This window comes from Scylla paramamosain, chromosome 43 (assembly GCF_035594125.1).
Source record: "Scylla paramamosain isolate STU-SP2022 chromosome 43, ASM3559412v1, whole genome shotgun sequence".
Taxonomy (NCBI): Eukaryota; Metazoa; Arthropoda; class Malacostraca; order Decapoda; family Portunidae; genus Scylla; species Scylla paramamosain.
This window is the reverse complement of record NC_087193.1, coordinates 9,502,284-9,524,783: the sequence shown is the minus strand read 5'-3', so window position 1 is coordinate 9,524,783 and position 22,500 is coordinate 9,502,284. Positions and strand designations below refer to the sequence as shown.

The window sequence follows — 22,500 nt, the reverse complement described above, 5'->3', positions numbered from 1 at the left end:
CGGAGGAACGAAGGGAGGGAAAAAGGGAAGAAAGGAAGGCAGGGTGGGAGGAGGAGGAGGGAGAGACAGATGGAGAAAGGAGCTGTGGTGATTGGTAAGTAATGATGGGAGTGCTATAAGAAAGGAAGAGTGGGAGGAGGGAGGGAGGGAGGGAGGGAGTTAGGGAGGGAGGGAAGGAAGGAAGGAAGGGACGAACGAGCGTACAAAGAAGGAAAGGAAAAAAGAAGGAAAGGAAGAAAGGAAGAGTGGTAGGAAGGAGCGGGAAGAAAGGAAGGAAGGAAGGAAGGAAGGAAGAAAGGAAGGAAGGAAGGAAAGAAGGAAGGAAGGAAAGAAGGAAGAAACGAAGATGGGAAGGAAAGGAGATAATAAAAGGAAAGAATGAAGGAGAGAGAGAGAGAGAGAGAGAGAGAGAGAGAGAGAGAGAGAGAGAGAGAGAGAGAGAGAGAGAGAGAGAGAGAGAGAGAATGATAAGAAAATTGGAGAAAATAAATAAGGAAAGGTTGAGGAATGAAATAATCTATGTAAAGAAGAAAGGAAGGAAGAAGCGATAAAAGGAAGGAAGAATAGGAGGGAAGGATGAGGATGATCGCAGAAAAGAGAGCAAGGATGTTGATGGTGACGGAGAGAAGGAGAGAGAAACGGAGGAAGAGGAGAGCGGAAATTATGGAAATAAGGAAGGAAGACAGGAAGGAAGCAGAGAGGAAGGATGGAAGACACACAAACACGATGTGAAGTAAGGAAAGAAAAAAAAAGAGAATGGCGGAGGAAAAAAGCAACAGATGAAGAAGAGGAAGAAGCTAAGGTAAGGAAAGAAAGAGAAAAGGCAACAGGTGAAACAAGACAGAAAGAAGGCAAGGAAGAACAGGTGAGGCAGGGAAGGAAGAAAGATGAGGACAGCAGGAAGGAGTGAAATTAGTAGATGAAGAACAATAAAAAGGAGCTCAAAGTAGAAAATAGAAGGAGAGTAAAAAGAAAGATAATGAAGATGAAGAATGTACCAAAACTGTAAGGTAAGAATAATTTTGGGCTTTTATGCAGCGAAACATTACTGAACTAAATGAAGGAATGCACATATTACTCAACACACACACACACACACACACACACACACACACACACACACACACACACACACACACACACACACACACACACACACACACACAGCTCTTTCGTCAGGTTCATGCGGGACTCCCAAATCAAGGAGAGGAAGAAGAGGGAGAGGAAGAGGAGGGGGTCGAGTTTGGGAGGATGGAGGGTTAAGAGGGGATGAGGGAGGGATAAAGGGAGTGCTGCTGACGCCCTTACCTGGAAGCCCCGAGGTCGCTCCACTTGCCGGAACCACATGGGGGACACCTCCTGCCCCTTCCCCCACCCCCAACTCCCGGCTCACAAAGTTGGCGTAAGACATGAATGTGAATCTTGCACTCAAGTTTCTGACATGTGTTGTGCCGCGAGGGATCTGACAGGGGCCCCCATCTTTAGTCCTGCATTTCTTCCGCCTCTCTTCCTTCCTTCCTTATACTGCCTCTCTCTCTCTGTGTATCTGTCTGTTTGTCTATATGTCTGTTTCTCTCTCTCTCTCTCTCTCTCTCTCTCTCTCTCTCTCTCTCTCTCTCTCTCTCTCTCTCTCTCTCTCTCTCTCTCTCTCTCTCTCTCTCTCTCTCTCTCTCTCTACCACTTCATGCGTTATCTTCCTCCTCTCTCTCCTACTTCCCTCTTTCCTTTCATTCATTTATCCCTTTTATAAATCCTTTCCATTTGACTCCTCTTCTTTATTCAAGTGAAGCCAATAGTGCAACAGTCGTTCTGAACTCACTGATAAAGCTTCTATAATAGTTATCAGATTTCTTCGTTCATTCTCCTTCACTTACGTCTACGATTACGCCATTAGTGTTTCCTTTGTTTTATCCTTACGTGAGTGACTATCCTGCCATACACACGTTGCCAAAGATAAGATAACATTTGGTCCTTTAATTAAGCAATTATGGGATTTGAACTGGGTCGGAATATAACTAAAAGCTACTACAAGGTTTGCAATTCTCGATCACTTCCTCTGCTGCTTGTGATTCGAAATGGTTGTCTAAGTTTGTATCAGATTGTATTACTGATAGCATTGAAGTAACTTTAGAGTTTCCATCCGAGGGTAAAGTTAGATTAGGTTAGGTGAAGTTACGTTAGGTTAAATCAGGTTAGGTTAAGTTAGATCAGGTTAGGTTTAGATTAGTTCAGTTCATTAATTTCGTCGTTAATCCCTTTAGTGTGTAGATCATGACTTAAAAAAAGCATCATATTTTTTTAGTTCAAGAATAAATAGTTACTGTTTCAAAATTAGTAAGCTAAAGTTATTTTCACGGAACCTAATATTGCTAAGTTAAATAACGAGTCAAAAAGGTTAATATTTTTTTTACACCTTCCTCTTCTTCCTTCCTATTCTATCATACTTCATTCCATCCTCCAATCCTTCTTTCTTTATTTATTATTCTTACTTTTCTCAATTTCCCATGTTTTCAATTCTTTCATTGCCTTCCTCTTTTTTTCTTTTTCCTCCTTGCTTCCTGTCTTTTATCTCTCTTTTTCCTATATTCCTTCACTTTGTTTCCATCTCTGCTCATCATCTTGTCACTAACTCGCTTCTTCCATCTTTCCTGTCTTTTCCCACTTTCATATTCCCTTTTTCCCTTGTTCTATCTTTTCGTTTTCTCCATCCCTCTGTCATTTCTTTCTTCTCTTTTTTTATTATTCACTTTGTTTCTCACTTATTCTACCTTGTTGAACCCTTCTTTATCCATCAATTCTTTCTCTTTCTAATTCACAGTTTCTCTCATTTTCTACCTCTTCCCTCCCTTTCTTCATCCATCCTTTCTCCACTTTCTTATTCATACTCCTCTGTTCCACCTCCTCGCTCCCTCCACCCTTCCCTCCTTACCTTGATAATTGTTACCTGGAGGGGCGTTCGCAGGTGTGCCCCGGCAGGTGAGGGGAGCCACTTCTTAGGAATCAGGATTTCCTTTCACCTGCATGTGATGTGACTCTGAAAAGAACGCAAAGAGTTATAAGATCTGGCTGCACATTCTTCGTATTAACTCTAACACAAAAGCTTCTTCTCTCTCTCTCTCTCTCTCTCTCTCTCTCTCTCTCTCTCTCTCTCTCTCTCTCTCTCTCTCTCTCTCTCTCTCTCTCTCTCTCTCTCTCTCTCTCTCTCTCTCTCTCTCTCTCTCTTTTGTTCTTTCTCCTCTTCCTCCCCTTTTTTAACCCTTTCACTTTGATACGAGACAATTATCACCACCATATGCAATGTATGAAATCTTTTTAAGTATCTGCGAGAAAGTTATGGGTGAAAAAAGAATAGATTTTGCAATTTCTACCCAGTTTGAAGATTTGACGTGGCTGTAAAACAAGTAAAGATGTTTCATTGATTGGAACTTGGGGAAAGATGAATCAAGTGACAGTCAGAAAGGTTAAACCAATAAGATTACGTAAATATGTCTCTCTTTCAATCTTTTGTATCGCATTCTATGACTGTTTCTCCATGGTGTCCTTTCCTTTGATCAAGCTGTTTTTTTGCCTCAACTCAAAGAATCTGTAGTTGTAGTATAATCACACAAACAGCCTCGTTAGGTCCTGTAAAGCTGATGTCTGTTTTTTTTTCCTTTTTATTCCTTTGTATTCCTCCTCTTTCCCCTCCTTCTCCTTCTTCTTCATTATCTTTTCATTTTTATCACCATTTTCCTCCTCCTTCTTCTTCTTCTTCTTCTTCTTTCTCCTCCATTCTGTTTCCCCCCTTCTAACAACGGTCGGTGTGACTTACGTAGGATCTCAAGGTCTGTTGCTGTTTATTATTCCTTTGTTATCTGCTTGTAATTCTCCTCTTCCTTCTCCTCCTCCCCCTTCAACTCAGCCTCCTCCTTCTCCTCATCCTCCTCCTCCTCCTCTCACTTTCGTAATAAAATACCGTAGAAAAGAGAAGTCCATTCAAACAGGTGACTTAATTACGAGCTAGTTTATGTTGTTACCTGTCATTTCCACCTGCACCCTTCATTACCTGTGGACGATGAATGAATGGAAAGCCACATTCTCTGCAGGTTACAGGTAATAGGAGGAAAATAAATTTGTTTATGGAAAAAAAGAAAAAAAAAGGATAGAAGGATAGAACGAAAGAAAAGTGAAAAGTGAAAAGGAAAAGCAGTAAAGAAGGAAAAAGAGTGAATGAAGATAAACATGAGGAAAAGGCAATGTAGGAATATGAAAAGAGAAAGGCCAGTAGAAAGGAAAAATGAATGAGAGAACAAAGAGAGAAACAGAGAAAATTAATGATAAATGAAGATTAGGAAAGAAACTAGTAATGAGACAAAGAATAAGAGTGGAGAGAGAGAGAGAGAGAGAGAGAGAGAGAGAGAGAGAGAGAGAGAGAGAGAGAGAGAGAGAGAGAGAGAGAGAGAGAGAGAGAGAGAGAGAGAAAATAATATGCTAATTTCACTAATGACGTTGAACCAATCACTTTTATTTTCCTTACCCATCTCTCTCTCTCTCTCTCTCTCTCTCTCTCTCTCTCTCTCTCTCTCTCTCTCTCTCTCTCTCTCTCTCTCTCTCTCTCTCTCTCTCTCTCTCTGTTCCCCCATTACTCCTCTTTCTCTTTGTTTCATCCTCTTCCTCTAGTTGTTTTCTGCGTTATCATCGTCGTCTTTTTTTCTAGTTGTCCTTTTTCTAGTCGTCATTCTCCACCACCTTTTATTTTTCCTCCTCCTCCTCCTCCTCCTCCTCCTCCTCCTCCTCCTCCTCCTCCTTCTCCTCCTCTTCCTCCTCCTTCACTTGCTCTACCAATTCCTTTTATAACTCTCCTTAAAAAAAGACGTTGACGCTTCAGATCAACAAGAAATAAACAAAGAAATAAAGAAAACAAGCACAAAACAATATTTAGAACGAAACTCATAAAAAAAAAAACACACACACTAAAAATAGACGAAAAATGGAGGAAACTCACTCTCTTCAAGGCAACACAAAAGAAGGGAATGGTTGAAGGAAAGGGAGGAAAATATACTTATATAAATCAAAATTGAAGTGCTCCCTTAACTCAAACCTCCCTCAGTCCTTTTGGCCAGAAATTTTGGGGCCAGGGTTATAATTTGCATGCGATTAACAGGAAGAGTAATTTTGCTAATGATACATCACATTGGGTGTATAATCTCCTTTTTTTCCCTCTTCTCTAGAAACCACAAATGACTGAGATGTGTGTACGTGTGTGTGTGTGTGTGTGTGTGTGTGTGTGTGTGTGTGTGTGTGTGTGTGTGTGTGTGTGTGTGTGTGTGTGTGTGTGTGTGTGTGTGTGTGTGTGTGTGTGTATGTGTTTGTTTGTGCGTGTGTGCGTGTGTCTTTTCCAGGTCAAGTGGTTCTTACACGGTCTGCTGCCGTGGCGGTGGTGCTCGTCTGTGTGTTGAGAAGTCTGAGAACAAGGCGAGTGTTGCAAAATGTGTGTGTTGCCTCCAGGTTGTGGTTATTTGTGTTGAGCGAGCGACCGAGGGAGTGTGTGTGTGTGTGTGTGTGTGTGTGTGTGTGTGTGTGTGTGTGTGTGTGTGTGTGTGTGTGTGTGTGTGTGTGTGTGTGTGTGTGTGTGTGTGTGTGTGTGTGTGTGTGTGTTTCTTACCCTATATCCCATAAATCTTTCATAATCCTTTACTTATCCTACAATTTTCATTCTTTCCCTCCCTCCCTTGTCTCCTCCTCCTCCTCCTCCTCCCTCTCTCTTTCTCTCCCTCTCATTTCCTAACCCAGTCATCCCTCCTTTCATCACCCCCTCACCCCCTCACCCACACACCCCTAAGTATATCCTGGATTCGAATGTCAAGTCAGTTTTCTTGTGTTTTTTTTTCCTCTTCCCTAACGTTACGTGTCTTAAGATTCAATGTGACGAAGACAAGGCGATGATTCCAGGCTTTATGGGCTGTTTCCTGCTTCTTGTTCCCTTCTGCTAGCCCCTTTCCTCCTCCTCCTCCTCCTCTTCCTCCTGCCCCTTCTCCTGCTTCTTCAGTTAGTATGCTGTTTTCGTGTTCTCTTTCCTCCTTTCCTGAAATCGTATTTTGGTTCGCTGCCATTACCATTGCTACAACCTCCTTTTGCCCTCTTCCTCCTCCTCCTTCTTCTCCTCTTTCTCCTTGTTGTTATTGTTGTTGCTTTTGTTATTGTTGTTGTTGGTGGTGGTGGTGATGTTGCTGTTGTTGTTGTTCATGTTCTTCTCTTTCTTCTTCTTCTCCTGCGCTATTACTGTATTCTCCTCCACATCTTCCTGCCTCCACCTGCCTCCACCACGCCCTGTCGCATCCACATCACCACATCCTTTGATTTTTTTTTTTTCCCTTCTTGCTTCAATGCAACGGATGATTGTGTTGTCTGTTCTTACGGGACTTGTTCATCTCGTTAGAAAGATTCTGTTTTTGTTTTCTTCAATAGCTTGGTGTATTATTCGTTACCCTACTTTACGTATTCCCTTATTTGTTGGTCTTATTTTTTTTTTTTATCTTATTTGTGCTTTTCGGTTTGCTTTCTCTGTGATATCTGCGTCTATCTTACTTATGTTCCTGCTTGCACTGACTCGAGAGTTCTATTAGATGTCTGCCACTGTCTTCGCCTCCCGTCTCGCCCACGACGCAGCGAAGGCAGCCGCGAGGGTGACCTGAAGAATGCAAGTCAAGCAAGACAATACGTTGTGTCTCTTTGTTGATGAGATTTTTTTTTCTTATCCTTTTTCTTTATTCACTGAGTTCTTACATCTCCCTTTTACATCATAGTTTTCTTTTTTCTTTATTATGTTCTTTTGTATCATAGCCTTCTTTTTTTCCCTCCCCTTCTCCTCCTTTATCTTCTCTTTCTCCTCCTCCTCCTCCTTTTCTTCTTCTGTCACATGATCTTGTTACTGTGACGTCAGATCTCAGTCAATCAATCAGTCTATCAATTAAGCTTCTTGTTTTTGTCGTTCTTCTTGTTTTTTTCTTCTCCTTCATCTGCCGGTTTCTCTTCAGTACAAAACATTCTATTATTTTTTTTCCATCTTTCCTCCTCCTCCTCCTCCTCCTCCTCTTTCAGATCTTCCACTACCACCAGCACCACCATCAACGTCACCACCATCTCCTCCTCCTCTTCTTCTTCTTCTTCTTCTTCTTTTTCTTCTTCTTCCTTCTCCTCCTCCTCCTCCTCCTCCTCCTCCTCCTCCTAGGTGTAAGAGGAGGAGGCGCCGCAAGAGGATGGTGCTCTCAACACACACTCGACAAGAATTTTCCCAGAGGAAGGCGACAAAAGGAAGGGAAAAAAAGAAAGAAAAATGGTGAACATGGAGAAAAGGTGGATAAGTGGAAGAAAAGGCAGATAAGTGGAATAATTAAAAAAAAAAGAAATAAAGAAAGATAAACAGGATAAAAAAGTAAAGAATAGAATAGAATAGAGAGAGAGAGAGAGAGAGAGAGAGAGAGAGAGAGAGAGAGAGAGAGAGAGAGAGAGAGAGAGAGAGAGACTAAGAAGAGAAGAAAATAAAGAACAGCATACAAAAATAAAGAAAAGAGATAAACAAGAACAGATGCAATGAAGGAAAGGAAAGGAACACAGAAAAAAGAAAAAGAAAGAAAGGAAAGACATATAGAAGGCGCCTTGAAGATGTTGATAAACCGCAAGCTTCTTGAAAATGGATAAATATTTATAGCAAGTGCTGGTGGTGGTAATGGTGGCGGTAGTGGCGATGGTGGTGGTGGTGGTGGTGGTCACGTGTACCGTTTTATAATGCAACTTCACCAGATAAATTCTCTTTGTTCACTGTCAGATGTTCAAGGAAGGATCGCGAGTCTTCAAAACCGTCACCTCTTCCTCCTCTTCCTCCATAATTTTCCATACTATTCTCTGTTCTCCCTCTTCCTCCTCCTCCTCCTCCTCCTCCTCCTCCTCCTCCTCTTCCTCCTCTTTCTTCTCCTCCTCAAAAATTTTCTATACCTTTCTCCTTTCTCCCTCCTCCTTCTCTTACCGTTTCCTGTTTAGTACCATTCTTTTCATTCTCTTCCTCCTAATACTCTCTCTCTCTCTCTCTCTCTCTCTCTCTCTCTCTCTCTCTCTCTCTCTCTCTCTCTCTCTCTCTCTCTCTCTCTCTCTCTCTCTCTCTCTCTCTCTCTCTCTTCTTCTTCTTCTTCTTCTTCTTCTTCTTCTTCTTCTTCTTCTTCCTTCCACGAGACATTAATTGCCTGAAAAACATACCAGACAATGGACTTGGAAAAGGAGGAGGAGGAGGAGGAGGAGGAGGAGGAGGAGGAGGAGGAGGAGGAGGAGTGGCAGGAGGAGGAGGAGAAGGAGGAGGAATACAAAGGAAGTAAAAACAGCAACAGACTCTGAGATCCTTACTAGGCTGTTTGGGTAACTATTCTACTTTGTTAGTGGGAAAGACAGGAGGAGGAAGGAAAAAGAAGACAAAAAGGCGAAAAAAGACGACAAAGAATACCAAGTAAAAAAAACACAAAGAAAACGAAGACGAAAAAAAAAGCGAAAGCGAAGATAGACAAAAAAAAAAAACGGAAACGAAGACGAAGAAGAAGAAGAAGAAGAAGAAGAAGAAGAAGAAGAAGGTGGAAGCAAGAGGACACAAGAGCCACCAAGGGAACAAAAGCAGCAATGAATTACAACACCGCGTCGGCTCATCACCTTCAGCGCCGCCCAGGATCTTGCTTCGGTCCTCCCCCCAAACAGTCGCCCGCGGCCTCTCCCTCGGGGCGCCGCGTCAGGGTCAAAGGGCGCCGTGCTCTATTCTCAACGGCGTGCACCTGTTGAGCGAGACACGAGGAACCGCCCCATGCTCCCCTCTCTCTGTCCCAACGCTCCTGTTTTAATTCTGTATCCTTTTTTGAGGTCACTATGTTATGGGGAGGTTTTGTTGTGCTGTCTTGCTGTTCCTGTTCTTTTTACTGATTAACTTATGGGTTTTGATAGTTATGTGTGGTTTATTTATGTTGATTTTAAAGATTTTTGCAAGGTTTTCGTTTTCTAGTGTGTTTTCTGTATCTTTCTACTGTGATTTTGTTATTTGAAGGAGTATGTTTTTTTTTTTGCATGTGTTTACTTGTCAACTGTATGCATTGAAAAAGTGCTGTATAGTTTTTTTTTTTTCCGAGTGTATGTATTGTAACGGTAATCAGTTAACAATATATCTACCTATCTATCTATCTCTGGCTTGGTCATTCTTCGTCTCTCTCTCTCTCTCTCTCTCTCTCTCTCTCTCTCTCTCTCTCTCTCTCTCTCTCTCTCTCTCTCTCTCTCTCTGTTTTTTGGTTAGTTTGTTTCTCTATATCTCAATTTCTACGAGTTCTATCTTTCTGTACTTTCTCTTCTTTGTCTTTTTGCTTTCTTTCTTAACTATTTCAGCTTTTCCTAAGGTCTAGATTATATCTGTAGGATTATTTGTTTGGTTTTCTGTTTGTCTGCTTATGTGTCTTTCTGTATGCCTGTTTTCTCTGTCTATTTCTTCTCGTCTTTTTTTTTTTGTCTCTTATTTCTAGATTGTTTTGTTATTTTGTTCTTCATGCTATTAAAGTTTGTGTGTATGTCAGCCTGTCCGTGAGTCCATCTGTAGTATTTCCTCTCTCTCTCTCTCTCTCTCTCTCTCTCTCTCTCTCTCTGTAACTGTACCCCACAAAGGCATGAAAAAATGTCCAACCGCGACGAAAAAGAAGAAAAAACGACACAAGAATGTAGAATAAAAATGTTGTGACACAGTACATGAAAGGATTAGAGTCTTCAATATCATAGGTGAAGATTCTCACATTTCTACTCTTGACGTCCTAGTGATGATGGCGGCAGCAGCAGCAGTAGTGGCAGTGGTAGTAGTATTAGTATTAGTTGTAGTAGTAGTAGTAGTTAGTGATGCTGATATAGCGCTTAGCAAGTGTAACAAAGAAGAAAACAATCAGAATTAGAGGTTACGTGTGTGTGTATGTGTGTGTGTGTGTGTGTGTGTGTGTGTGTGTGTGTGTGTGTTAGTACAGTGACCTCCAGCAGCAGCAACAAGAACCAAGACTGGGAACTTCCGGCGTGAGGTTCCTTCTGAGACGACACCTCCTCCTCTTCCTCCTCTTCTTTCCCCTCCCCCACCTCCTCCTCCTCCATCACTACCCAATCCACATCCTCCTTCTCCTCCTCTTCCTTTACTTCCAGTCTCAGTGAAATTAACATGAATAACTTGCTGCTTTTGTTCGTTTTTTCCCAACACACCACCTTTCTGAAGACGCAGAAGGTGTTGTGGGAAACTTGGGGTCGCGGCGCACCTGAAGCCGGAACCAGGTAATAATGAAGGTGTCCGGCTGGTGGGGGGGATGGGAAGTGCCTGAAGGCAGTGAGGGTGCCCTGGGGAATGAAAAGTGCCTGCGGGGGATTAAAGGTGTAGTGAAGTAGAGGAAGTGCTGTGGAAGTAGAGAAAGTACTGGTATAATTGATATTTCGAGAGTTAGATCGTTCTGTTAAGCAAGGAAGTCCTTTCAGTAAGAGTAAATAAGAGACAAAGGAAGTGTATTTATTAAAAGTGCTCTAGAAGTAAAGAAAGTATGTTCAAGAATATATGTCATATTCTGAGAAATACATACGTAGTTATATTAAGCAAGTGAAGAGTCTTTAGTGAATTGTAGTCAATAAGGGTTACAGGGAATGTCTTTAGTAACGTGTAGTAATCAGGGAAATGTTCTGGAAGTAGAGAAAATACATGTAAAGCAAATAGTGTCCTGTTAAGCAAAGAAAATGTTTTTAGTGAAACAGAGTAAACGAGGGATATAGAAAATTTATTTTTATTAACGTGCAATAGTACAAGAAGTAGAGAAAGTGTGTCTCAAGGTATGTGCCGTGTAGAGTCCTATTAAGCAAGGTTGTTTTTAGTATATTAAGGCAACTAAGGAGTAAAAGGGCTAAGTGCAGCGGTAAAGTACGCGCTCTTGAAGTAGGAAAGTGTATGTTTTCAGAAAGGCAGTATTTCCTTTGGCAGTGGAAGTGTTTTTAGGGAACAGACGTAAACACGGGGTAAAGAAAGTCTTTTTTCTTGAGGGTTAAAATTTTGCGGTTGGAAAGGAAATGTAGTTATCTTAGAGAGCTACATGATCTCTGGGGGGCGGGGGAGTTAATAAGAGAATGAAGGTTTGAGAAATGACTAAAGACCTGCTGGTGAGGGAAAGTGTACCGAGAACTGAAGAAGTGCTTTACATATAAATAGAAGGATGATGATGAGTGAAAGGGATGTGGCTCAAGAAACAAACAAACAAACAAACTGTAAACTAGAGTGAATGAGAAAGCTAGAAGAGAGTAAACTTTAGATACATTTACAATAGGAGTAATGCAAAGAATCTGGACAGGGAAAGGTGTCAGGAGTTGTGGGGGGAGAGGAGGCGGGGCTGTGATGATGAGGAAGGGAGGGTAGAGACAGACACTTTTATAACTCTCTTTCCGTCCATTATTTTCTCTGTCATGCCGGTAATTGACAACTTCTACGATAACAGAGGTTCTCACGCAGTGGAGGACGAGGAGGAGGAGGAGGAAGAGGAGGAGGAGGAGGAGGAGGAAAAGGAGGAGGAATACTTACAAATTCTTACACAGAAATGCATAGAAAGAAGAGATGACAATGACCCTAAATATTCAAAGAAAGCTTACTTTTGTTGTTTTTATTGCTGCTGAGAGAGAGAGAGAGAGAGAGAGAGAGAGAGAGAGAGAGAGAGAGAGAGAGAGAGAGAGAGAGAGAGAGAGTCAGACAGACAAAAAGACAAACAGATAGACAGACGGGCAGACAGATACACAAATAAGAAGATAGACAGCCAGACAGACACACGTTTGTACTGTAATACCAACACACACACACACACACACACACACACACACACACACACACACACACACACACACACACATATATACACACACGTACACAAGATAAAAACGCGTGCGCTAACCAAGAGCAGAGAGAGAGAGAGAGAGAGAGAGAGAGAGAGAGAGAGAGAGAGAGAGAGAGAGAGAGAGAGAGAGAGAGAGAGAGAGAGAGACGCCGCGACCTGCACAGACGGTCTAGCGGGGATCGACTATTCCGGAAATACTTGAGTGAGAATCTTGGAACACCTGGGCGGAACACCTGCAGCGAATCCACCTGGCGACACCCACGGGTCCTAAGGGTCACCACGCCCGCGGGGGAGGTCACGGGGTCAGCACAGGGGTGTTGTTTGACCCGAAGGCGAGCTGGAGGCGCACACACACACGCACACAAACACGGGAAAGGATGGATTACAAGGTGAATTACCTCCATCTGCGCGGCGTAAAGAGAGAGAGAGAGAGAGAGAGAGAGAGAGAGAGAGAGAGAGAGAGAGAGAGAGAGAGAGAGAGAGAGACAGAGAGAGAACAGTACCGCAAATTGACCTGACTCGACTGATGGAAGCTATCGTGTGTGTGTGTGTGTGTGTGTGTGTGTGTGTGTGTGTGTGTGTGTGTGTGTGTGTGTGTGTGTGTGTGTGTGTGTAATATAAAACAATCGGACATGACGGCTTGCATTCCTCATGACATTAATTCCATGCCAGACAAACGCTTTCCACGAAGGAGAGAGAGAGAGAGAGAGAGAGAGAGAGAGAGAGAGAGAGAGAGAGAGAGAGAAATGGCAGGGGTGAGGGGTGTCGTCGCTCGCCACCTGCCGCCTGCCGCCGACCCTCCAATGACCTTGAACGCCTCCTCCTCCTCCTCCTCCTCCTTCTCCTCCTCCTCCTCCTCCTCCCTCCTCCTCCTCCTTCTGCCTCTCCGTCACCCGGCTCCTCCCTCCCACAGGTGCTCGCGGGTCAGCTCCTCTCTCTCTCTCTCTCTCTCTCTCTCTCTCTCTCTCTCTCTCTCTCTCTCTCTCTCTCTCTCTCTCTCTCTCTCTCTCTCTCTCTGTACTATACTTGTATGTGATTGTGATAGCTTGGATTGTCGTTGTTGTTGTTGTTGTTGTTGTTGTTGTTGTTGTTGTTGTTGTTGTTGTTGTTGCTGCTGCTGTTGTTGTTATTGATGTTTGTTTGTTTGTTGTTGTTGTTTGTGAGCTCCTAAGTGATCCTACAGGTATATACAAGCATACAGGTGAAACAGGACAGGTGAGGTGGGGCCAGGTAGGGCAGGTGGCCGCTAAGACCTGAGACCTCTGATCCAGGTGAAAGGAGGAGGAGGAGGAGGAGGAGGAAGAGGAGGAGGAGGAGGAGGAGGAGGAGGAGGAGGAGGAGGAGGAGGAGGAGGAGGAGGAAGAGGAGAAGGAGGAGGAGTTAAACTAAAGGAAACAAGGAAAGAGTAGTAAGCAAAAACATGACAAGATATGAGAGAGAGAGAGAGAGAGAGAGAGAGAGAGAGAGAGAGAGAGAGAGAGAGAGAGAGAGAGAGAGAGAGAGAGAGAGAGAGGCATACAGCCAGAAACACAGACGAACAGTCACAAAGAAAACATAAACCAGAAAACAAATTATGAATACAAGTGAAAATAACAGTAAGAATAATAATAATAATAATAATAATAATAATAATAATAATAATAATAATAATAATAATAATAATAATAATAATAATAATAATAAAACATTCACATATACTAGACAGCGGCAAGATAGGTACAAATCACACATTCTTTCATTACCGTTCCCTCACTTAAAGGAGAAAGAAAGAGAAAAAAAAATATAAAGAATGAAAGGTATGAAATAAGAAAGACAAAATTACGAACACATCTCTGCTTCCTTCTGTGATATTTAGAGGAGGAGGTGACAGCGGGGGGAGACTAGCCTATGATAACATGACACTGACGAAGAGAGAGAGAGAGAGAGAGAGAGAGAGAGAGAGAGAGAGAGAGAGAGAGAGAGAGAGAGAGAGAGAGAGAGAGAGAGAGAGAGAGAGAGAGAGAGAGAGAGAGAGAGAGAGAGAGAGAGAACACGTCAAAGGAAGTGAAAGCGAAGGGAGACGAAGTGATGAAAGATGAACTGAAGTGAACACAGATGCAAAATTGAGTGAGTGAATGAGATGAGTGACACGTGTACAGGTGAGGGAGAGACGTGAGGTGAGGTGAGAGAAAAAGAAAGAGAGAGAGAGAGAGGGAGGCATAGATTAAGGTGAGGGAGGCAGGTGAGTCGAGGAGAGGGACGAGAGAGAGAGAGAGAGAGAGAGAGAGAGAGAGAGAGAGAGAGAGAGAGAGAGAGAGAGAGAGAGAGAGAGAGAGAGAGAGAGAGAGAGAGAGAGAGAGAGAGAGAGAGAGAGAGAGAGAGAGAGAGAGAGAGAGAGAGAGAGAGAGAGAGAGAGAGAGAGAGAGAGAGAGAAAATATTAAATGAGGTGTGGTTAGAATAAAAGGAAGAAGAGGGAAGAAAAAAAGGAAGAGGAAGAAGAGAAGGAGGATATCAGGGAAGATGAAAGGAGATGAAAGAGGAAAGAAAAAAAGGAATAGGAAGATGAGAAAGGGATATTCAAGAGGAAAAAATAGGAAAGAAAGGAAGGAAATAAGGAAACAGATGAGAGAGCAAGCAGAAGAAAAGAAGTGATAGAGGAAAAATGCAATGAAACAGGGAGATGAGGAAGAATGACGAAAAGGAAGAGACATGATAAAAGAAAGTAGAAAGGAAAAGGAGAGAGGAGTAATAAAAAGAGAGAGAAAGATGATAATCAATAGAGGAAAGAAAGCGAAGTAACACGGAGGTGAGGAAGTAAAGGAGGAAGGAAGATAAAGAAGGAAAAGGAGGGAGGCAAGGAAAATGGAAGAGGAGTAGTCAGGAGGAGGAGAGATATGAAAACAAACAAGAAAACAGAGGTGAGGAAAACATGGAGGAGGAGAGATGAGGGAGGAAGGGAGGAAAGGGAGGGAGAGAGGTGAAGAAGGAAGGGAGAAGGAGGTAAGTGAAGGAAGGTAAGGAAAGGAGAGCGAGAAGATTGAGGGAGAGGCAGGAGATGAAAACAGGCGAGGAAGACATGGAGGCAGAAGGGTGAAGGAGGAAGGGAGGAAAGGAAGGTAAGGGAGGTGAGGGAGGCAAGGTGGCCGAGGGGGTAGGGGAGGGGAGGGTAGGGGCTATGTAGGCAGTAACAGGTGGCAGGTGCGTAAGACCAGCAGACAGAACTAGCACCCTCCGGCTAAGAAGCAAGGAGAGGATGTGTGGTGTGTTGGTCTCCCCTACCTCCTCCTCCTCCTCCTTCTGGTCTTCCTCCTCTTCCTCCTCCTCCTCATGCCCCGTTAAGCTGGCCCTCCCTCGTGGCCCTCGGTGCGTGGTGCCATCCTGTGCCTGCCCGCCTCGCCCCTGCCTTGTGTCACCAGTCTGCGCCGCGGGAATAGCCACGCCGCACCACACGACTTGCAGAGCTCAGGGTGACTTGTTGGCTCTACTGACGATGCGACCCACGTGTCCCAGCCCAGCGTGGAGGAGGAGGAGAAGGAGGAGGAGGAGGAGGAAGGAAGGAAGGAATGAGAACATCAAGGAAGAAAATCCAGTTGCATGAGAATGAAAATAAAAGCAATGCACATGATAAACGTAAATAGAAAAGGAAAGAAAAAAGAAAAGAAAAAAACATTATCAGTAAATACTACGAAGACAAACATTAATAACAAAAAAATAAAAAAAACAATGCAATGATTTTGGGAATAAACTGAACATCCAAGAGAGAGAGAGAGAGAGAGAGAGAGAGAGAGAGAGAGAGAGAGAGAGAGAGAGAGAGAGAGAGTTAACTAACACGCTCCCTACCTCTACACTAAAGAGTAAGTGATCTCACCACAATAGAAGCCCTTGGAAACAAAGAGATTGGAGGGAGAGGGAGGGCAGGGAGGGAGGGGGAGAGAAGAGCGGGAGGGGGAGGGAGGGAGGAACCAGGATGAAACAGTAGCAGTGAGCGTGAGGAAGACACTAGCCTCAGGACAAAGCGCATCTCCCTCCCTCCCTCCCTTCTCTCCCTTTCCCTCCCTTCCCTCCCTCCTTCCCTACCAGCACTTCACCTCCTGTATCTGTGTCACGCCTCCCCTGCCACCAGATCTGTCCCCCCTGCCTCCCCTGTCCCTAATGTTCCCCTATCTACTACTGACAACACCCGCGTCCTCCTCCTCCTCCTCCTCCTCCTCCTCCTCCTCCTCCTCCTCTTCTGTAGCCAGACATGTCACGCACTGTATCGCGCTGTATCGCCTCCTACAGACAAGCTCTTTATTCACCTTCTACGCGAGAGGGAGATGAGATGAGATGAGATGAAGGAGAGGGAGGGAGGGGGAGTGGGAGAGAGGGTCGTGTGTTGTGTTGATACTTGACTTCCACCCCGTTAGTTTATACTGGCTACTCTCTCTCTCTCTCTCTCTCTCTCTCTCTCTCTCTCTCTCTCTCTCTCTCTCTCTCTCTCTCTCTCTCTCTCTCTGAAGAAAGTGAGGCACGGTCGACGATTAAAGTAAACAACCCAATATTGAAGTGTCGCGTGCAAGGTTTTGTTAGGGACAAACTTTTTCTGGCAAAGTGAAGTTGATGGGGTCAATCTGCGGCTCTGGTTGACGCGACGCAAACTGAAGGGATGAGATGACAGGCAGGAGGAGAGGCAGGAGGCGAGGAAGGAGGAGAGGCAGAAGCAAGGCAGGAGGAGAGGCAGGACACGAGGCAAGCTGTACAGGGAAGCAGATAAACAGAGAGGAAGACTAGACAGGAAGGCAGAGTGGAAGAAAGACGAGAAAAATAAGCAAAGGAAGCAAGTTAGGCAGAAGCAAGGTAGACAGCGAGGCAGGATAGACAGCAACGTAGGATAGACATGGAGGCAGATAGAGAGAGGCAAAGAAAACAGTGAGGGAGATAGAGAGAAGAAGGCTAGAAAGAGAGGTAGGGTAAACGAGGCAGATAGACAGAAAGGCACAGAAGACAGGGAGGCAGGGTAGACAGGGGAGCAGGTTAGGTTAGAAAAAAAAAAACGAAAAGAAGGAAACTACGGTAATGACAAAGTAAATTGGACGTGAACTTAAATGGGAAGGAAACAACAAGGAAAATTGAACGCATAATAACCGAGACAAGATGTAAGAAGCAGTAATGGGACGATAAATTAGACCAAAAGAATGACCTCACACTTCATGAATAATAAGAAACCCGCAGAATAACATGACCGTACCACACCACCACCACCATTACCCCCCCAAAAAAAAGTAACGTCAAAGCAACAGGAAATTAATACTGAAAGAAAGTAAAGTTAAAATAAGAATGGCACGAGAGGAAGAAAGGACAAAAGGCTAAACAGAATGATAAAGGAGGATAAGAAGAATGACACAACAGACTGAAGGGCGGTCAAACAGGCTAGAAAGGACACTAAAGGCTCAAGAAAGAAGCACGACAGTCTGACCCACAACAAAACACACTCAGGGAATAAAACCACAAACTACAAAATGACATAACAAGCTAGAGAGAAGGAGGAGGAGGAGGAGGAGGCAGGCAGGCTAGCTCGACAAGGAGGAGGAGGAGGGAGGTAAGGAGGAGACAGGGGTAAGGCTTTGGAACAGACAGAGTAAGAGGTACTGGGGCTATAGCTAGGGGTTGGGGGGCTGTCAGTGATGGTAGGAGGGGGCAGGAGGGGCAGGCAGGGGCGGGTGGGTGTGGGTTACTGGGTAGAGTTGAGTTACTGTGCCCCGGGCAATAGGGGCGGCCAGGCGGGGCTCCACCACACCACCATCAAACCTGAGGCGGAGTAACAGCTGGGGTGAGGGACACGGGAGGGAGGAAAAAGAAGGAGGGAGGAAGGGAGGGAAAGGAGGGAGGGACGACAAAGAAGGAGAAACAACGAAACAACCCAGAGAGAGAGAGAGAGAGAGAGAGAGAGAGAGAGAGAGAGAGAGAGAGAGAGAGAGAGAGAGAATACAGTCTGTTCTTCAGCTTCAGGATGAGTATTGGAAATCATAAAAGAGGTAAGATAGAGAACAACTAGTACTGAGAGAGAGAGAGAGAGAGAGAGAGAGAGAGAGAGAGAGAGAGAGAGAGAGAGAGAGAGAGAGAGAGAGAGAGAGAGAGAACATTATAACACAACTATCGCCCTCACATCACCAACACCTACCCACACACACACACACACACACACACACACACACACACACACACACACACACATCAGGCGCCCCTCACACCACGCTTACGATAAGGATAAAGAGAGAAGAAAAAAAGCAAGAAAGAAAACAAGCTTAATAACCTCCGTACGGACCAAGACAAACACAAGACCAAGACATACCAAAACATAAACAAAGAGAAGGGAGCCGTAAAATAAACAAACCTTGCTTCTTCGCGCCGACCATAAAGAGTACTTCAGATTTCCTCCAAAAATGGTGGACCGGAGAGAGAGAGAGAGAGAGAGAGAGAGAGAGAGAGAGAGAGAGAGAGAGAGAGAGAGAGAGAGCGCTTAGTCTTGTCGCGTGTTCAAATCTCCGACGAAACTGAATTTAACCACTACCCTCTTGCTCCTTTCCTCCCTCCTCTCTCTCTCTCTCTCTCTCTCTCTCTCTCTCTCTCTCTCTCTCTCTCTCTCTCTCTCTCTCCACCATCCCCAGCACGCCCTCACGCACACTAATGAGATGGACAATGAAATGGCGCACAGTACTTCAGCTTGTCGTGTGTAAGAACAGTAAATAACAATGTTTTGACATCACTGACCAAACATAATAGGAGATGATGACCACGAGGCTGGAACATGAGGAATAGTTTGCTGCCGCCACCACCACCACCACCACTATCACCACCACCACGACAACGACTACTACTCTTATTACTACTACTACTATTACTACTAATGTCATCACCATCGCAGTCATACTTCTATTACCATCTTAATAACAATTTCTAGTACTACTGTTACTACTACTACTACTACTACTACTACTACTACTACTTTTACTAGTACCCTGTTGATACCACAATTAGTTAAGAATAGATAAAATAATGTAGATATACTCCTAAAAATTGTAGTGATAATGATAATATGAAAATGATAGTGATGATAACGGTACGATGATAATGATAAACAGCGCCATCATCATCATCATCATCATCAACAACAAAGAAACAACAACAACAAAGAAAGAAAACAACATACATAAATTCACCAAAGAATATAAAAAGTCTCTCTCTCTCTCTCTCTCTCTCTCTCTCTCTCTCTCTCTCTCTCTCTCTCTCTCTCTCTCTCTCTCTCTCTCCATAATTCCTGCGTGACCTTCAAAATGGAAATAACACGGATGAAGAGTCGCTAAGAAGACCAGGAAAAGTGTGATGTTGGTTGTGGTAGTAATGGTGGTTGTGGTGATGGTGGTAGTGGAGGTAATAGTGATGGTAGTGAAGGTGGTGGTATTTTCTTTTCCCCCTCACAATAATTTCTTACTCTCTGCTTCACTTTTCATTTATCTAACGTTTTTTTTTCTTCCTCGTTTTTTTCTGGTCTTTGTTTTATATATTTTTTTCTCTCTTTTTTTTTAGCGTCATTATTATTTTTTGTCACATTTGCAGTTCTTTGTTTCTGCACTTTTTTTTTTGCTGTCTCTCTCTCTCTCTCTCTCTCTCTCTCTCTCTCTCTCTCTCTCTCTCTCTCTCTCTCTCTCTCTCTCTCTCTCTCTCTCTCTCTCTCTCTCTCTCTCTCTCTCTTACCACTTCCTCACAATTTCTACATTCACTTCTTTTTCCTCATCCTTTACATCACTTCCCAGGCTCACGACACACTCACGCTGCCAGCAAACTCCCGAAGCTCCTCTCCATAAACCCCTTCAGCGCTTTAGACAAATGAGGAACACGCAGAGCTATCCCTCCTCTCCTCTTTCCCCTCTACTAAAGACCACTAACCAACCCGTTAAGCATAAACCATACATATACTTCTTACATAACGTGGCCTGTTCTCCCCCTCAACACGTGTTAGCAGTTACAAGAGGCAAGTGTCGGACCTCTGCATCCCGGCGGCCGCAAGACACAAAAGAATAGCGTTTTTATTTTTATTTTTTTTCCCACTCTCTCTCTTTCTCTCTGTCTCTTCCTCTCTCTTTCTTTCTCTCCCCCACCATGATACGGTCGACCTAATGTTATGTTTTTCTGTCTCTCCTCTCCCTCCCATACATCTTGTGGGGGGTGAAAGGGAGGAGGGAAAGAAGATATAATGATGATGATGGGGGAAGGGCGGAGAGGGAGAGGGAGGGAAGTGGTGAAGGAGGAGGGAAAGACAAGGAAAAATGTTTAGTGAGTGGATAAAAAGAAATGAAGATGATGATGGGGAGAGATGAATGAGAGATAAAAGTGGACGAGAATAAATGTAAATTAGATAAGTACATGGAGAGAATGAGAGAGAGAGAGAGAGAGAGAGAGAGAGAGAGAGAGAGAGAGAGAGAGAGAGAGAGAGAGAGAGAGAGAGAGAGTTATGAGTGTGTGTGTGTGTGTGTGTGTGTGTGTGTGTGTGTGTGTTGCTAAGAATGAACAAAGGAAGCAAGGAAGACACAGAGAGGATACAAATATACAACTCTTCGTATACATCTTGACTTAACATTCCCAACAGGAGTCTCTGCGCTGCCTCCCTGAGCGGCCTTGAGCGCGGCCACGACTCTGCTTCAGAAAAACAAACAAAAACCAGCACCCCGCCGCCGCAAAATAGAACAAACAATCAAAGTGAATAAACAACTTGTAATCTAAATGAACCCACAAGAGCAAACAATGAGATTAATCAAACAACCACGCTATCGTAAACAAACAAAGTGCCAAACAACCAAATCGCGTGGTTAGCAACTAGAATGATAAATAAGGGATATAAGGAACTACACAAACAAGAAAGTAAGTATTAAACAAGTACAATAAGTAAGCAACCAGAACAAGAAATATATATATAAATAAAATGAATAAGATATGAATGTTAAGAGAATGCAACCCAAAAAAAAACAAAAAAACACGTAAAACATCGCAATAATCAAACAAACAAACACCAACAAACAAACAATCGAGCCACCAATAAGAAAAGAAAATATTTACAAACTGAATGAATAGATAAAATAAAAATAAAAAACTGCAAAAGAACAGTAAACAATAAAGAAAGAAACAAAGAACAAAAACACAAGATAAAACAAACAAATAAACAATGAAACAAAAAACAAACAATAAACAAAGAAACACGAGAGAGAGAGAGAGAGAGAGAGAGAGAGAGAGAGAGAGAGAGAGAGAGAGAGAGAGAGAGAGAGAAACACTACAAGCAAACAAATTCTAAATAAACTCCTTAGACCCTTTTTTTTCCTCAACAACGAACGTAGATGTAACTTGACACCACGAAGCACGCGCGCACACACACACACACACACACACACACACACACACACACACACACACACACACACACACACACACACACACACACACACACACACCATCAAAGGGTTGAGTTGTCAGTAGTATGGTGAAGAAAACTGGCATGGCAAATAAAGAAATTGCAAGTAATGTGGTTAATTAAAAGCAAAAGTAGAAACTGTTACTGAGATGGTCGTGGATAATGAGTGAGTCAGTCTATAATAGGAAAATGAATAAATATGTAGATAGATAGATAAGTAGATAAATAAATAAGACAAGAATATGAATAAGTAAATGACAAATAAGTAAACAAATAAACGTAATATGTTCAAGTTAAATGCAAATACAGTATAGTCAAATAAGAATAAATGTGGTATGCTTGAATAAGACTTGATGTGCTCAAATAAGATGAATGTGGTTTACTCAAATAATAAACAAATAAATGTCAGTGGTATGCTCAAATAAAAAAAAAAAGGGAAGGAAAATGTTAGTATATTTAAAATAAAGTTTAAATTTATGTGGAATAAGCAGAAAAAAAGGTGAAAATATGAAAAAAATAATATAAAATGAAAAGTAAATCTGTGAAAAAAAATGTATGGGAAATATTGTACATTGTTAATAGCACTGTAAGAAAAAAAACAATGACGGCAAAAAAAAAAAGACAGTTATGGTAGAAATATGCAAAAAAAAAGACATAATTAAATAGGTAAAAATAAAACAAAATAAAATAAAACGCATTCATAACAAAAAAAAAAGTCACTGGTAAGTAAAAAAAATAAAAGAAACTAAACGATAACTAAAAAAAGACAAAAAAAAGGAAACAGTGAAATGGTAAAAAAAAGCATTCCATTACATCAAACTAAAAAAAAAAAGCAATAGAAAAAATAATATAAAAGAAAAATATACCAGTAACATCAAGAAAAACAACAAGAAAGGAACACAACATTTCCATTCCTGAACATAAATGGAAGCCGCGTGTCAAGGCCGAGGTGTGAAGGGAGTGAAGGGAATGAAGGGCGTGCCGGTGATGGGTGTCAAGGACCGAGCGTGCCAAGGGCGAGGTGTCAAGGACGAGGGTGTCTGCCGAGGCTCAAGCAACACCAAGATGAAGCTCCAGTATCAATTATCTGACTCTAATTTTCTCTTGTGTCAATGAGGAGGAGGAGGAGGAGGAGGAGGAGGAGGAGGAGGAGGAGGAGGAGGAGGAGGAGGAGGAGGAGCAAA

General features: G+C 43.0%; 1 protein-coding gene across 2 annotated transcripts in view; it reads right to left on the bottom strand.

Annotated features, from left to right (window-relative positions):
* Window positions 1–22,500, bottom strand: part of LOC135093567 (HMG box-containing protein 1-like) — a 96,624-nt gene that overhangs the window by 47,147 nt on the left and 26,977 nt on the right. Inside the window, exon 1 of one of the 2 annotated variants that reach the window (XM_063992936.1) lies at window positions 2,930–3,034. The exons of the other annotated variant lie outside the window; for it this stretch is intronic. The gene's annotated coding sequence lies outside the window, so the exon portion shown is untranslated. Of the gene's footprint in view, window positions 1–2,929; window positions 3,035–22,500 lie in introns of those variants that run through there. 2 annotated transcript variants of the gene reach the window in all.